General features: G+C 37.5%; 1 protein-coding gene across 6 annotated transcripts in view; it reads left to right on the top strand.

Moving 5' to 3' along the window:
- gatad2b (GATA zinc finger domain containing 2B) overlaps positions 1 to 16,153 on the top strand; it is a 277,061-nt gene that overhangs the window by 110,517 nt on the left and 150,391 nt on the right. For 3 of the 6 annotated variants that reach the window (XM_039752827.1, XM_039752816.1, XM_039752822.1), the window contains exon 1: positions 10,314 to 10,557. The exons of 2 other annotated variants lie outside the window; for them this stretch is intronic. The gene's annotated coding sequence lies outside the window, so the exon portion shown is untranslated. Of the gene's footprint in view, positions 1 to 10,313; positions 10,558 to 16,153 lie in introns of those variants that run through there. One more of the 6 variants, XM_039752802.1, reaches the window with a different exon arrangement.

Raw genomic sequence — 16,153 nt, 5'->3', positions numbered from 1 at the left:
GTTGCAAATTTTTCTGTGTAGGGTTTTTCTCGAGGTACTCCAATTTTGCCAAGATCCATATGTGTTAAAGTTAATTGCCAACTCAGAATTCATCAATGGTGTATGAGTATTGATGTTTGCCAGTGCGTGAGTATAAAATGGTTGGTTCCTGCCTTGTGCCCAAAGCTGTTAGTTCATCCTGGGACTTTGAATTGGATAATCAATCTAAGATGGATGGGTGAATGAACTATAAACAGAATGGGCACCATTGTAGAGAGGCAGAGAGAGAGATGCAGCCTGAACAGAAAAGGGCAGGGTTCTTCCAGGAAGTTAGAGTGCAAGTAACCCAGCAGTTCCAGCATGTCTGAGTCAGGGCATCTCCTTGCTGTTATAAAGTACATTTGGAGACCGGTATGTCCTTTTAATAGAGTGAGCAGCATGGAAGCACCAGGTGGGCATACCCATCCTACTGTAAGAGCAACTAAAGGCTTAGGGTTTCGGGGAGATCAGCAGCCACTAGAAAGAGTTTTACCAGTAATATTGACCCCAACTCTTAAAGTGAGTCCATGACTTGACCAGATAGGACACTGGTAAAAATGGTTAAAACATTACCAGGGCAGAACACGGGAGGAGACGCTTAGTGGTGGAAGTAAAAGGGCAGTGTTATTAAAAAGTTAGAAGGCATGTGACTTAATGTGGCACTTGACAAACAAAGTGGCAGCATAGCCTTATTTTTTCTGTTTATTCAGTGTTCTTCTCTTTGTTTAAACCTTCCTGTGTGTTTTAATTTCAACTAGCCAACCCGCGGCCTACCATACGCCGCAAAGTCAGGACGTTTTTTTAATGATTTTTAAGCATAGGGAGAAAATTAACATTTGAAAAATCGGTAATGTAATAAATCAGCAAGAAAAGCAACATTGTAACAATGCACGGAACGAAGCAACACACAATCGTCCGTGACTGAAAACTGGCGGACCGTCCTCGCACCTTCTCCTGCCCGACGGAGGGATGGGGGTGCACGGCGCGGAGTGTGGAACGGGAGGAGAGAAGAAGGACGTCCATTCAGCTCCGTCCGTCATGCTAGTCTGCTGATTTCTCGTTCAGTATGCACTGCCCGCTCATGTGCCCACTTCCAACTCGTCACTTGAGTCGTTGGCTGCTTTTCTATATATAATCCACCAAGACACCTGACCACAGTAGTAGCGAGGTGGTAGGGGGGTGTGTACAAAGCGTTGGGACGCAACCAATGGGAGCGTATGAGTCGCACTTAGTGGGAATTCCATGGTTTGCAGCCCGAATGGGTCTTAACGGCTTACCCACGCCGGGTAGACACACTCTCAATGTCATGCATAATTATTTATCGAATGCTAAACACTTCTGGAAAGACACAGTTGTCTAAAACGGGTTGGTGTGAGAATACAACGGTAAGCGAATGAAAAGATGGAACTCTGGGGAGAGCAAAATACAACACAATAGTGAACCCGCGGCATAACAAACGCTGCATAATTATGTATTGATGGTTGAACACTTCTGGAAAGACACAGTTGTCTAAAAAGGGAGAGTTTGAGGATACAACAGAAAGTGAATGAAAAGATGGAACTCTAGTTTTTAAAGACTGCTTACTTCATTGTGTTTTAACCTCCGTTGTAAAGGAATGTTTTAAGGACCCCATGGGAGACCCCTCGGTTTTGGCTGCTTTTCTATATATAATCCACCAAGATACCCGACCACGGTAAGAGGGGGGTGTGCACAAAGGGTAGGGATGTAATGAGTGGGAGCGTATGAGTCACACTTAGTGGGAATTCCACGGCTTGCAGCCCGAATGGGGTTCAACGGCTTACCCACGGCTTACCCACGCCTCTCTGCGCTGAGTAGACACATGGTCAATCTCATGCATAATTATTTATTGAATGCTAAACACTTCTGGAAAGACACGGATGTCTAAAATGGGTTGGTGTGAGAATACAACAGTAAGTGAATGAAAAGATGGAACTCTGGAGAGAGCAAAATACAACACAATAGTGAACCCGCGGCATAACAAACGCTGCGTGGCTCAGACGTGCATGTGAACTCTTACCACAGACGAAAGGGAGTAACTGGGTGGTCAGTGAGTTTTTGCGTCCGGGCAAATGGGCAGGCAGTGTGAATGCCTAGAGAGCGAGGGTAGACGCCGGCCGGTGAAAAAGGAGTGTTGGTGGGCAGGAAAACGTCTTTCGTGTTCCTGCAGGAGCATCTAAGAAGACGCATGTTTGTCATGGATGCGAATAGCTGTATGTAGAGTGTTAAACAGTTTGCTATGGTGCATGCATCGTAACCGAAAAGTCGGTTTTTAAAGACTGCTTACTTCATTGTGCTTTAACCTCAGTGGTAAAGGATTGTTTTAAGGATCCCATGGGATACCCCTCGCAAACTGTTTCACACACTGCATATGGCGATTCACCTCCGCAAGAAACATGCTTCTATGAACAGTCAACGTAGCTCGGAGGTGCATGACATGCACATGACATTAACCTGACCTGCACTGAATGTGGCCTCTATGACAGACGAATATAAATTACGCCATTTTTTCTGTGTTGTTGCGTCTGAGTTGGTGGGCGTGGCCCTGCGAGTTGTCGTTGTATCCAATGGTCTTGGAGTTGGTGGGCGTGGCTCCTTCCTGCGTGCGCCATAGGTGTCTCACTTGTCGGCGGCTGAGTGAATCCACGCCCCTTCCGGCGTGCTTTCCATGGTTGTCTTGCCTTAGTGAATTATATATATATATGAATATATATATATAGATACTTGTACTTTATTTTATATCTTTGACCTTTTTGATGTTATGCTGCATACATATTGTTGATTCAGGGGAACTGCCTGCTGTTTACATTATGAAATGACAAATAATTTGGGTGCACTGTATTGCTATCCTTGAGTGCTAGGTGCTGAAGAATCCATTTCATTTAGAGCATAGTTAAAGAAAAAATACTATAGATGCATTATGTTGCTGATAATTGATTGTTATTTGTTAAAAATTAACTTTGTAGTTTTATTTATATGAATGTTTATATTCATTGAAAAGTTAATGGCACAATAAATAACCATTTTAACACACTTTAACATGATTATTTTGTAAGAAAAATATTAAACAACTTAGAATCCAAAATGAGTGTTAAACCAGATGAAAAAGAAAATTTGAAACTGTGGCCACTGGCCTATTTTGAATAATGTCATAGTATGTTTACTACTCGTGATGGAAATTAAAAATTAATATAACTATGTGCTTTAAGGTTGTGGACTTGTTCAAAGCTCTAGATTATAGCCTATTTGTATAAAAGATTAATTTAAGTATATATAGAGAAAACAGTTTTTATCTAGAAAAATCAAGTTAGATTTTTTGTAATTTATTAGTTTAGGTCCCTTTAATCTTTTAAAAGTATTGAAATTAATCATATGATTTTACTGAATTCACGTGTAGTAAAAGATGCAACAGTCCTTGTGTGTGTCACATTATACTGTATTATAATGGCAGTTGGTATTAAACCACAGCTAATTCTCTCAAAAGAGAGTCCATCATGTTCATTCTGACTAAAGACTGTCACATCCTCTTTTCTCTTCTCAGCTCCCTCACAGCAGTTGATTGCCTACTAATTAAAAGCAGCCATGAACTATTGTGTTGACTTTTGTATTCTTTAGATAATTTCTAGGCAGTGTTGCTGTTACGTTCACCAACTTGTATACCTTGTGCAGGACTGATACTGCTCAATGCATCGCACATTGAAAACCATCATCATAGTTGTCACTTGTATCCTTAAGACACCTACCAAAGGATATTTCAAGTAATATACATCTTTTAAACTTCAAAAACATTTAGTTCTTTAATACCATACATGTGGATCCTGTTAATATGTGCATATTATACCAACAGTACCACAGCAGTAGGTCTCCATAAAGAAAAGATACCTTGCAAGGGTAAGGGAAATCCAACCCCTAAGTGCCAGATCTAGCAAAAATACACATCTTCACTGTCCATTTCACAGAAATTATTCCAAACCCATACAGGGTATTGTTCATCTGCACTTAATAGAGTTATTTATGAGCTAATAATTACTGCAATCAGTAGATAGCTTTCACCTTGCAAATGTGCTTTTACTGCTATAGTATGTCTTAAAGTTTTGGATCCTTTGGTAATTTGGCTTCATGACCTTGGGATACAAACTCCTGTGATTAAATTGTTTCCCATTGTAACAGAATTCATTATGGTAGATAATTATTCCTTCTCTGATATGGAAAAAGAGTGATTAATTTAGTTATATACATACAGTTGAAGTTGGAAGTTTAAATAAACTTGGGGTGAATTCTTTAAAACTCACTTTATAATCCCTCCACAGATCAACAATTTAAATGCTACCCACTGGAATTGTGATATAATTGATAAAAAGTGAAATACTCTTATCGTTGAATATTGTTGGAAAAGATTACCGTTGCCCTGCACAAAGTAGATGTCTTAAATGATATACTAGATTTCTAGTTTGTTTGCATAAAATCTGTGGAGGGGTTATAAAGTAAGTTTTAAAGAATTCGCCATAACTGTATGTAAACCTCTGACTTCAGCTGTACATCTATGCATTGTATGATCTGCAAATTACATATTTTTCAATGACTTAAAATTTTACCTCTCCAAAATAATACATACTTTGAACACCATCTCATTGCTAATTGAAATAAGTAGCATATAATAAGCCGTAATAGTAGAACCTGCTATTTGTCCACCTTATTGTGTACATTTGAACATACAAAATGAAGTTCATTGCAGTTCATGACAACCAGCAGAAAGCTGGACAAAAATTCTAATCAAAACAGTTGCTGCAGCTTAACATCACTCACTTTGTTATGCACACACATACACTATTATGTAACTTTTATTATCCACCTGAAGTTAAGCATGTTTGGGCCTGTCCAGTACTTGGAAAGGAGACCATCTAGGAAAAGCTTGAGTTGCTGCTGAAAGAGATGTTGATGAGGTCAACAGGGGGCGCTTACCTTGTAGTTTTTGCGTCGATTCCAATGCCCCAGTGCAGTAATGAGGAAGGACGGTCCTTGTGTGTGTGTGTGTGAACTATTAACATTTGAATTTGATGATTGCATATAGCACTGAACTGACCTCTCTGTACTGTTCTTTTCTCTGCGTGTCCTGGAGTACAAAAGAAACCGCACCATACATCAACATTTAGAGGCTGCATGGGCAAGATCAAAAAAAAAAAAAACAAGCGGTCACCGATTACAACCGCAAGATGTTATGCGAATGAATATGAATCATATGAATAATGTTGCATCCGTGCCACAGTGTTTTCCGAAATGTACTGTACAGATCATAAAATGAATAATTCCAAATATCATATATACCTATGTCTCTGTTTTTTTTGACATCATAGACCATAAGGTGCATATTAATTCAGCATGAGCAGGAATACTCAATAAAACTGAATAAAAAAAAAATCAAGTGACGGTGAGATATAAGGAAGGCAGATTGACCAGCATTTGTGTGTCAGCTTTTATTCCTCCAGATCAGAGAATGTCCAGTTCCATTGCCTCAAAACACCACTCACATCTACAGTTATTCCCATTTTAAGATAAAAACTAACAGTGTCAGATCCCTAGGGTGGTAGTATGTATGGTGATTGTGACTGAGAGAATTAAAGTGAAAAAAAGTGTAACTTTTATAAGTACAATAAATGTACACCGTCTGTTACAGACACAAACCAAATGTATGTGTGTACTGTATAATATTATGAATAAGAGCAGCTCACTACTGAAAATGGCAAATATAGGAGGCAGTCGGGATCGAAGCTGGGACTCTTGCTTTCAAGTCAGCAAATCTTACCGCTCTGCCACGGAAGCAGTTGTCTTATCCTTGAACCTTTTGTGAAAGTGTTTATTTGATCTTTAGACTTAAGGCTTCACACGTTATATAGTTTATGCCAACATTTTGTCATTTATTACTAAAATATGAAAAAAGTTTTGTTAATGTAGTGATCACAAGCAAGGAATTACAAAATAAATTATACATGGAAAAAGACAGAATGGATATATATTAAAAATGTGTGATTACTACACAGCATGTGTTGATTTTATTGGGTACATTGCAGATAAACAAAGTGCAAATACTGGTGGACTGCAAATGAAAATTATATCTGTCACTACAAACTCTGCCACTCGTGTCTTGTAGAAATAATATGATTGTAAACCGTGTGTTTCTTTTGGTGTATCTGTGAACAGTTTTATCGGGTTCGCAAATCTTAAACATGGCCTTGCCCAGGAAATACTAAACACAATTAAATAGATATTTAATATGCAGAAACCTGCCTTATTGTTGGCAAGATATCTGTGCAATTTGGGACTATCATCATTAACATTAACGTAGGTTCATAAGATGGAATAGTGCATTCCTTAGAGGAGAGATTGGAGAACATGTACTTTCATTTCACTGTTATGATGTACAGTTTGTCCAGATTGAGTGGAGAGCACTTAAATTGATAATCAAAGGCCAGTTTGCAGACTTGTTTTGAAATCGTTTGTGGGAGCACATCTTGACGAGAGCTCCTTACTATACAGATTTCACTAATGTTTTGTGCTTAGTTGAGATTATGCTTGATGGTTAAGTGACACTGATATTTTAATGGTCAATGATACTGATTCAGAATCTCCAAAATAGACATTCACTATGTTATTGTATATAGTTTGGATATTCTAACAAAGTGTATTTTTTTATTGTTTGAGCAGAAGATCAGTTAACAATCAGAGGTCAGTCACAATGGAGAAATTAAACAATGAATCTATATACGAGTAAAACAAAGCTGAACTTATTGTAGGCACAGCACAGAGGACACCTAAGTTTTTTGATGTTAATATGAACTATTTTTTTTTCTGTAACATGAAGACTGTTAAAGTAATTTGACTCCTAAATGTTTAATTTTGGGAGCTGTTTGCTCCCAAGTATTTTTTTTTAGTCTGGAGCCCAGAGTATAACATTGTGTCTAACCTGCTGGACTAGGTTTTAGTCTCTAACATCCGTCACTGGACTATCCATATTCAAGCAGTGGATGGATGTATGGATTATGGTTGACACAGGCTGCAAGCACTAAGAACCCACTTCACAGGCTTCCAAAGACATTGCTTGGGAGAACATGTGCGTATAATGTTTCATGAATGTGTGTGAAATAAGCACTTGTCACAACAAGCCACACTTGTCACAGCATCTTTCAGTATTTTTACTTTCTCAGAAGATTTGATGTTGGGATTTTGACAAATCTCAACATTTTAGACCTCCCTGACTTTCTCATATTAAAAGTATAAGGAAAGTACTGGAATCCTCCAAAAATTCCATTTCAAGATTTTGACCTCCCTGAGTTCAAAATACCATTTTTGGAATTATGTCTCTGTGTGTGTGTATGTAAACATGATGACTCGAGTATGGTTTCACTTAGGTCAACCAAATTTTGCATTTATTAGGTACAAAATGTAGATTTCTATCAACCTTTGGGCTACTTCTGTTAGCCAAACGTAGTACTTTACCTTTTATTCATGCAGCTGCAGAGTCTGATTTATTCAGCTTTACTTTTATAATAATTGTTCAATATAGTATTAATTTGATTTGGTTTGTTGTTGATGGTTCTTTAATGTGTATAATATAAAAATATAATCATTGTCTTGCAGTTTTAAAGTCAGTCTTGATGAGTACAGAAGTCATGTTTTTGGACTGTATGATTCTGCATATCATCCATGCTGGATTTAATTTTAAAGTCTCTGGTCAAGTATTACAAAGCCTTCAATTCCACATTAAACTTGTTAATCTGACTCTGTGCTAAATTCAAAACTTAAACATAAGTTTGATTGCAAGGATGGAAGATGATCCAACACTTGCTGTAAATGTACTGTCAGCGAATATCATATTTTAATTTGTGCATTTTCTTTTGTTGGTGTGGTACATAAAACAAGACTTTCAGGTGTTTTATTGAAATAGTGTATTGAAGATGAATTTACCCGTTTTTGTATTCTAGGTAAGTTTTTTTTTTTTTTTTTTTTTTTTTTTTTTGTCTTGATAAATCATACAGTTCTTTTTATGATAATTTTAAATCATTGGTTTGCCCATTTGTTGTTTGCTAACCTGACATACGTTTTTTTAAAAGTGGAAAGGGTAATGCCATGCTGTCAGGTCTTCCAGTTTTATTGCAATTCTTAAATTTAATAATGTGTCTAAATCTGGGCTTGTTTAAACTGTAATTTCTTTAACAACTTTATCATTCATTGTTTTGTCCTTTTGCATATTGCTACAAAGGATGTGGGGTTATTCTCTCCTATCACTCTTTCCACGATACTGTATAGATTTTATTCATAGTACACTTGTGTTTGTTAATATTGGTATATGGTAATATACCATAAAAGTAATTTGACTGATTTGTGTATTTAAGTCTACTAAGCAGTAAAACAATGCTGTAGTTGTTTTTTATTTTTAATACCGACTAAAGCCTGTTTTAATTCTAAAGTACATCATTTGGAATTGCATGTTACCAGGGTTGTTGTTTGTCTGGATTCAGCATCTGTATGCATCACTTGGGAAACATTTAATCTTTTGAAGAAATGCAGAGATACTGCTGTATACAGGAGAAATGTGCAATATTAATCTGTTTCTTTTTGTAATAATTTATTGCTTATAGTTTACTTTTGTAAAAAGATTGAACAGGCAGTCCATTTTTCACTATTATCTGCATGTAATGGCTGCATCCATCTTTGACTCTGTTATTAACAAGCGACAGAACTGGGATTGATTAGTAGAGTTTAAAAATAGAGAAGATCATTGCCATGGTAACTAGCAAAGGGTGCTGCTGTCCTTTCATTTAGGGCCTTGCATTATCAAGAGATCATGTGTATTTCATTTAGATTAGAGTTTTTAGAATTTGATTTTTTTTTTCTTTTCTTTAGAACAGCTGGGCAGATTTAAGTTTAACAGTTAGTGATGGGATGTTTCCTTCTATTTGCATGGTTCTGATGCTGCTGCTTTAATTGTTCAACTACTAAGCTTTTTTTGGAAAACTGTAGCTGCATTCACAAGCCTAGTAAACCTCAGCTCGTGTTATGTTCATTAATGGTGATTTTGGAACCATTTAGAAGTTATTGGTGACTACTGCGTGACACCAGCTAAAAAATTCAGAAAATGTCTTAATTATTAACTGAAAATGTATACTGTATATAGTATCTAGCATTCCTTATTTCTGTCAATTAAGAATTACACTTTGAATAGCTGAAATTCAGCTATGTAATTATCTGCTTTAAATAAGTTAGATGCAAGACTCTTTAATTTAGTAGACCTTTATGGTGGAATGCATCACTTTACCTTCTTCTAAATGTGAAGGAGCTGTGTAAGGCATGTTTGGTATAGTTACACAGTGGCTTCCACTACACCCTCACAAATTCAGGAGTTTGGATTCACAGACCCATTTGCTGTGTGGGATTTTTAGGCTTTACCCATGTCCCCACAGGCTTTATCTTGGTACAAAGGTTACCTTATGGTTAAGTTGACTTTTTTCCTGGTTTTCCTGTCTGTGGTGTATGATGGTGTGTGCCCTTCAGGGTAATAGTATTCAGGGTTGTTTTCCTCCAGGGTTGACTCTGATATTGGAAAAAATAAGTGTGAAAAGTGATTGAATGAAAAGTTGAATATATGAAGCAAATCTTAAAAAGTGTTCGAATAAAAGTGCTGAAAATGATGCAGCATGTAGCTGGATTGTCGTTTTGCCAAACAAACTGGGTGAATACACCTTTAAAATGGTCTTTTTCTTGTTTCTTGGATGGACTGCTTGACTAAACTCTTATACTCTTAAATTAACTGTAAACATGAGGTTTATAAATTGACTTTATAAGGAGGTGATGCTATGCAGAAATTGCACCTGTCTAAAACTTTTTTCATTTATCATTAAAACTATTTCCTATAAATTGGGCTCCATGATGACATTGTTTTTTGAAAATAAGGGATCCTTTCAATCATTTTGAAGTCTTCCTTACTCAGGGTTTTTTTATTCCTTTTCCAAAATGTAAATTTTTCAGGCAAGGATGTCTAAAACATTTAGTTAGAAACTGAACAGCAACCAGCACTGGCCCTTTAAAAGTAACTGAAACACAAATGATTGTCTGGGAGGTGTCCGACTTGAGGATTTGTGCATGTAATATATATGTACATACACAGAGAAGGAATTTTTTTTAAACCCCCACAGATCCCTAGAGGTTAGAGGCTGGCATAAACGGAAGGTGCCGCCCACAGAGCTGCTGCCGATAGGCGTTCTCACTAGCAGTCTGTCTTGTCCTCTCTTTGAGACACTCTCTCTCTCTCTCTCTCTCTCATTCCCCCTCTCTCTCTCTTTCTCTCTCTCTCTCTCAGTCTTGTCTTGTTTTGTTAGCTTTATCGTCAGGTCTCATAACCCCCTCCCCCCTACCCTTACCCTTTCCTTCTCCACCTTTCCAAAACAAAAAGAGAGAGAGAGAGAGGGAGAGCATTAGGAAACACCAATCTTCTGTCCACGTCTTGTATTTTTAAAGGCCTAGGAAGTAAGTATTTTTTTTTTTTGAACATCCAATAGTCATAGCTTTTTTATTAAAGGAGGAACTGTGGAAGGGCTGTGCCTCTGATCTGGTCTTTTGTTGTTGCGTCTGTTATGTGGCTAAATGTTATGTGGCGTTCTTGGTGGTGACAGCGAGGGAGAAACAAAAGCGCTTTATTTTGGTACCGTAGAATCTTGGCGCATGTCTAGGTAGATGGATGGCTGCAGTACACCCCTGCCCCCCCCCCACCCCCGCTGATGCCTGTATTCAATATAAATCTGATGTCTTACACTGTTTTATTTTCCCCTGACTGTGCAGATGTGAATAAAGGTTTGAAAAAAATCTCAAAATTAACAGCTGCTTGTCCTCGGAAACAATTCAGTGATAGAAAGGCATTTGCTTTGAGAATGGGCCTGAAGATTGGGTTTAGTGGGGGGGTTTCATGGGCTGTCGGATTGGCATTGAACTGTGTGTCTTTTGTCTGTTTGGACCTGCGGGAAAGATTAAGTGTAGTAATAGTCTGCAGGCTGGAGAGCGTTTAGGAACAACTCTCTAGACCCCCACCTCCACACACGCACACACACGCAGTACCGGCCTCTCTTATTTGCTCACCCGACATTGTGAATGGAGGCGACTGGCTGTTTTGAAGCTTGGCACGATGCCAGCAGCTCTCTGTGACTATTGTAAATTAGTCTGTGTGTATGTGAGTGCGCATGCGCATTTGTATGTGTGTGTATGCAGAGGAGGAGAGAGCTGCTGTAGAAGCTCACATAGTGACACTCCAGAAAGAGTCTCATTGGCTAGATTTTTTTTATTGGTAGTCTCGGTAAATGGATTCATTGGAAGGTTCAATTAACTAGCTTTCTTTGAATTAAAGAAACAGTAACTCTTTTAACTGGGTATAAAATGTACATTCTTCATGTCATTTCATTTTGTTGCTAAGCTTTTAAACAATTTATGTAACTGTGCTTAAAGATCTGTATGGTTCCTTCTGTATTTACTTCAGTCTTGTGTCAGATAATGTTTTATTTACAGAAATTTACATGCCATTATAAACATCTAGTTCTATTGATATTGTGCCTGAGAAACACTTCTCAGTAAATTATATCCAGTTTTATTTTCTTTCACTTTACTGATCCATTCAGTTTTGTGGGTCTATATCAGTTTCAGTACTACTTGTAATTTTTCATTTTTTTTTTTATAAATGAAACAGATTTGGCATGTCCACAACAGTTTTCTTTAGGTTTCCTTCTGCATATTGGATACATAAATTGGCAACACTACATTAGACCTTTATGAGTGAGTGTACTCTGAGATAGACTGATACCACATGTCTCTCTTTGTTTTTTCAGTTACCCCACATCCCATCCCTTATCCTTAAATCTTGTGTTTTATGCTATCTAGTTTCCCCATGTATAAATCTTATGTCAAGTGCTTCAGACTTGTAGTGGTAATGAATTAGAATAAACAGGTGCAGTACAGTTTATATCTTTGCATGAATATTTGGTGTTTGACAATTTTTAAGTGTACTTGAAAGAGACATCTGACTAAAAACCATATGGTAATGTGTACAACTACTAATGAAAACTATAATATTGATGATTAAAATATTTTTGTCAGTCTTGACTTTACCAACATCACTTAATTAAGAGAAGTGAAATCATATTTAAATAGATTGCAGAGGCAGACAGTAGAGTGGTCAAGGGTCATGTATGACCCAAATGTGCAGGAGCCCTTTCATGACTTCTTTGATGCCTGAGGACCCCATACTGAAAGCAAATTGGAACTATTACGTGTATAGGTGCATTTTGCAAAAATCTTTAAAATCACATCTTACCTTATCAGAATATTGAAAGTGATTTATTTAGTTTAATCAATCGTAGAAAAAATATTTATGAAGCATTTTATAGATTTAGTTTCCTTTCTTTTTTTATTAAGAAAAAGTCAAAAGTTAAGAAGTAAACATAATATTGATCCAATCAAAATAAAGCTTCTTTCATACAAGCTAGTGGTACCTACAAGTACTTTTAGACTGAGCACTGTGTGGCCAACAGACAGTTGTCAGCATAATTCTCTGTTACAGTTGCAACTTCAGTATTTATGTGAAAAATAATGCAATCTAGTGTTGCATTTCAGAGTCCCGGATTTTAGCCAGTAATCAATAATTACTGTTCTCTCATTAAGATTGTATAAAAGCAAGCAGCCTGAAAATATTAATGCAGCATCTCTTTGGTCACATGGAATTAAAGGATTTTTAGTGGCCAGGGTCAGCTCTATGGGTGAATTTAAAAACTGAAAAAATTTGGACTTCAGAGGGACTGAGTTGCAACAGTTGTTGCAGTACTACATTGCGTGTCATTTGCATATATTAGTGTTTCTTAAATTATGGGTTGCGGACATGTCTGTGATTAGTTGCTACATAATTTATGGTAAAATTAACCAAGTTTGTCCAAGCGTAAATTCTGTATCGAGTGGTAGTATAAATAGCAACCGTTTTTTTTGTGGCCGTACAGTATGTGAAACAATGCCATTGATGCATCATGTAAAGTTTTTGTTTGTGTGTCACTATAATATAATAAGCATTGCCACTTCCCATCTCGCAACCAGTGAAATAATTAAACTGAATACACTGACACCAAAGATATGTATATGAAAGGGAGAGAAAGGAGGAAATGAAAGGCGAGGTTCTGCAGTGAAGGGCTGGTTTGAAATGTCGAAATGAAAATGGGAGTTGTGGCACAGTGATGTGATGGTTTTCAAGGATTTTTGAGGGACGAGTCAATATAGTGCCAGTTAGTGGTCAAACTGGTTGGTTCCTCATTAAGTGTTCACCTTTATGGCATACATTGCACCTCAGTTGCAGGTTTAGATTCAAAGAAGACTTTGCATTAAAATTAACATACCACGGTGAGGAAGAGTTCATTTCTTGTTACACTGTTTTAAAGTACTTCAGTAAATATCAATCTTCTGGTAGTGTGAAAGACATATTTGTTAGACCACTGTTAACTGTAAGATCACATAATTGAGTGCCTGCCCATATAAGGCCATCCGTCAGCAGCAATCCAATAGACACGCTGCCGCTACGAGGCGTTTGTAATGCCTAAGACGAATACGCTTTTCGCGAGATATAAGTTTAGTGAGAAGATGCAAGGTATAAACGAGACTTTTGATCACTTTGTAACAGAGTTAAAATTGCTGGTGAAGGACTGTGCTTATGCAAACAAAGATGAGATGGTCAGGGATAGAATAGTGTTTGGCACAAACTCAGCAAAAGTGCGAGAGAAACTTTTAAGTGCCGGGTCTGAGCTAACATTAAATAAAGCTGTGGACATCGCAAGATCGCACAAGATAGCAAACCTTCAATGCATGTACTCCGAGCGGCTCACGTGAACTGACTGTGAACGCAGTACACAGACAACAAGCAAAAGCTCCAAAGAGCGCTGAACAAAAAATGCATTACACAATTGAGAAGGCAGCAAAAGAATATGAAGCGAGTGATGCATAGAAGCATATTCATAAGTGCAGCTACTGTGGAAACAAAGCACACGGTGGAAAAAGTTAATGTCCAGCTAAAGGAAGACAGTGTAAAAAATGTGGTAAATTGAACCACATCGCTAAAGTTTGCAGGACTGGGAAAGGTAAACCCGTGCATGCAGTGTGTGATGTCTCAGATAAAGAGGAAGACGAGCTGTTTATTGATGCAGTAAGAAAGGAACAACCCTCTGAATCTGAACAAGCCTTTGTAGACGTATCAATAGGAAAGCAAGGTGTAGGGCTTAAGTTTAAATTAAGTTCATAGACACGTTGCCGCTAAATATTCGCAGGCAAATCCACAACTTAATACCAGGAATGCCTGTTAAACATCTTAGATTCACGAGTACCAATTTGGGTAGTGAACACTTCGATGAATGAAACCTGTTATCTTTACAACGGTTGACAAACACGGAATATAACTTGAACACAACACATCCTCCAAATACAAACCTGATTGAAAGAAATACTGATAATCAAATCCTTGATGACAGCAACACTCATAACAGTCACAAAACAATTACATTGACAGTCATGTTACGTTATTTTTAAAATGTTTCCTTTTCTTTAACATAACTTTAACACACTACTTCTCCGCTGCGAAGCGCGGGTATTTTGCTAGTATATAATATAATAGCCTATTTTAATTAAAATATAATTGCGGAATACATTCAAAGTAGTGTAAAACAAATGGGAAATTATGAAGCCTTTTTTAGGGTTTTTTGACAGATTAATTTTTGTTTTGTGGTGTAGTAATAAGTTTTTACATGCATAATTTTTGACGACGTAAAAAAAATGTCAATTAAATTAATATTATTATTAGGTTGATTTAATTCTATTACCACTACAACAGTGTTACAATTAGAATAATGCAAGATGAAAATATAGTTAACAAAAACAAACATTAAACAACAAATAAATAATACTGCAGATTTTTCATGATAAAACTGTCGGTTGCTTTTACGGAGCACAACAGAAACGTTCCGAGCATCAGCTGGATAATAACATGCATACAAGACCGCAAGATTGTTAGAATGCTTTATATGTAAGATATATATGGCAGCTCGAGTCACAAAGGCAGAATGAGTCCCAAAAATAGTTGGGATGTCAACCCGGCCAACTCTATTTAATTTCAAAAGCACCTGGCGTGCGGTGGTGCTCAGACATAAAGAATGCTGACAGTCACCTCCAGTTTACCCTTTGATGGTCATTCCGAGTGTCAGGTGGAAGATAACATGCATACAATACCGCAAGATCTCCCCCCACCCTACCCAGAATGGTGTGGGTTAAGGTTGATTTCACCCTACAGTGTTTTTAGTTGACCAATGAGAACCATGTGTGCCAGGTTTCATGAAAATCGCTTCAGCCGTTCGGAAGTGATGCTGGAACATACATACTTAAACACACACATATATTGACTTTATACACACTAGGGGGAAAAGCTCGCTTTGATCGTCCCGCTGGGCGCACTTCACGCCTCTGCCGTTCGCGTTTGGAAGGGGGTGGCAGAGCGCACCGAGCTGCATGTTGTGCTTGTGGCGCTGCGTGTTTATCATTTAAAAGCCTGTAGAGCAGCTGTCCTCGCTTCGCTCTCCCTCCCCCGTGCCCGCTTGCGCCAGCAACTTCGCGGACAATTCACATATTTCCTAATAAGAAACTGTTGATCACCGCTGACATCAGGAATTTACTGAAGACGTGCAGCAGTGATTTTCAATGTGGTGACATGGAAAGAAGTACAAATATGAACTCAGAAAAGAAGGCAAGTTGGCTAATTGAAAGTACAAGAGTATCCTAGGGGATGGTATTTATATAATATATAAAGTATACAAAGGCTGCAACATATATATAGGTATGTGTGTATATACAGTATATTTGTATTTTATTTTGTTTTCAACTGTTCTGAGGAGACGTGCAAGTATGAATTTCATTGTACTGTGTGCATATAACAGTTGACTTGAAATGACCCCTTAAAGTTGCTTGATTTACTGACTCAGTTTGTTCTTGTTAAAGGCAATTTCAAACACATTTGATCTTGAAGGCATTGTAACCTAGAGGCCACCAGTATCTTTAC

This window comes from Polypterus senegalus, chromosome 1 (assembly GCF_016835505.1).
Source record: "Polypterus senegalus isolate Bchr_013 chromosome 1, ASM1683550v1, whole genome shotgun sequence".
NCBI classification, from domain to species: domain Eukaryota; kingdom Metazoa; phylum Chordata; class Cladistia; order Polypteriformes; family Polypteridae; genus Polypterus; species Polypterus senegalus.
Note: the sequence above shows the minus strand (reverse complement) of the source record. Positions and strands in the feature narration are given on the sequence as shown.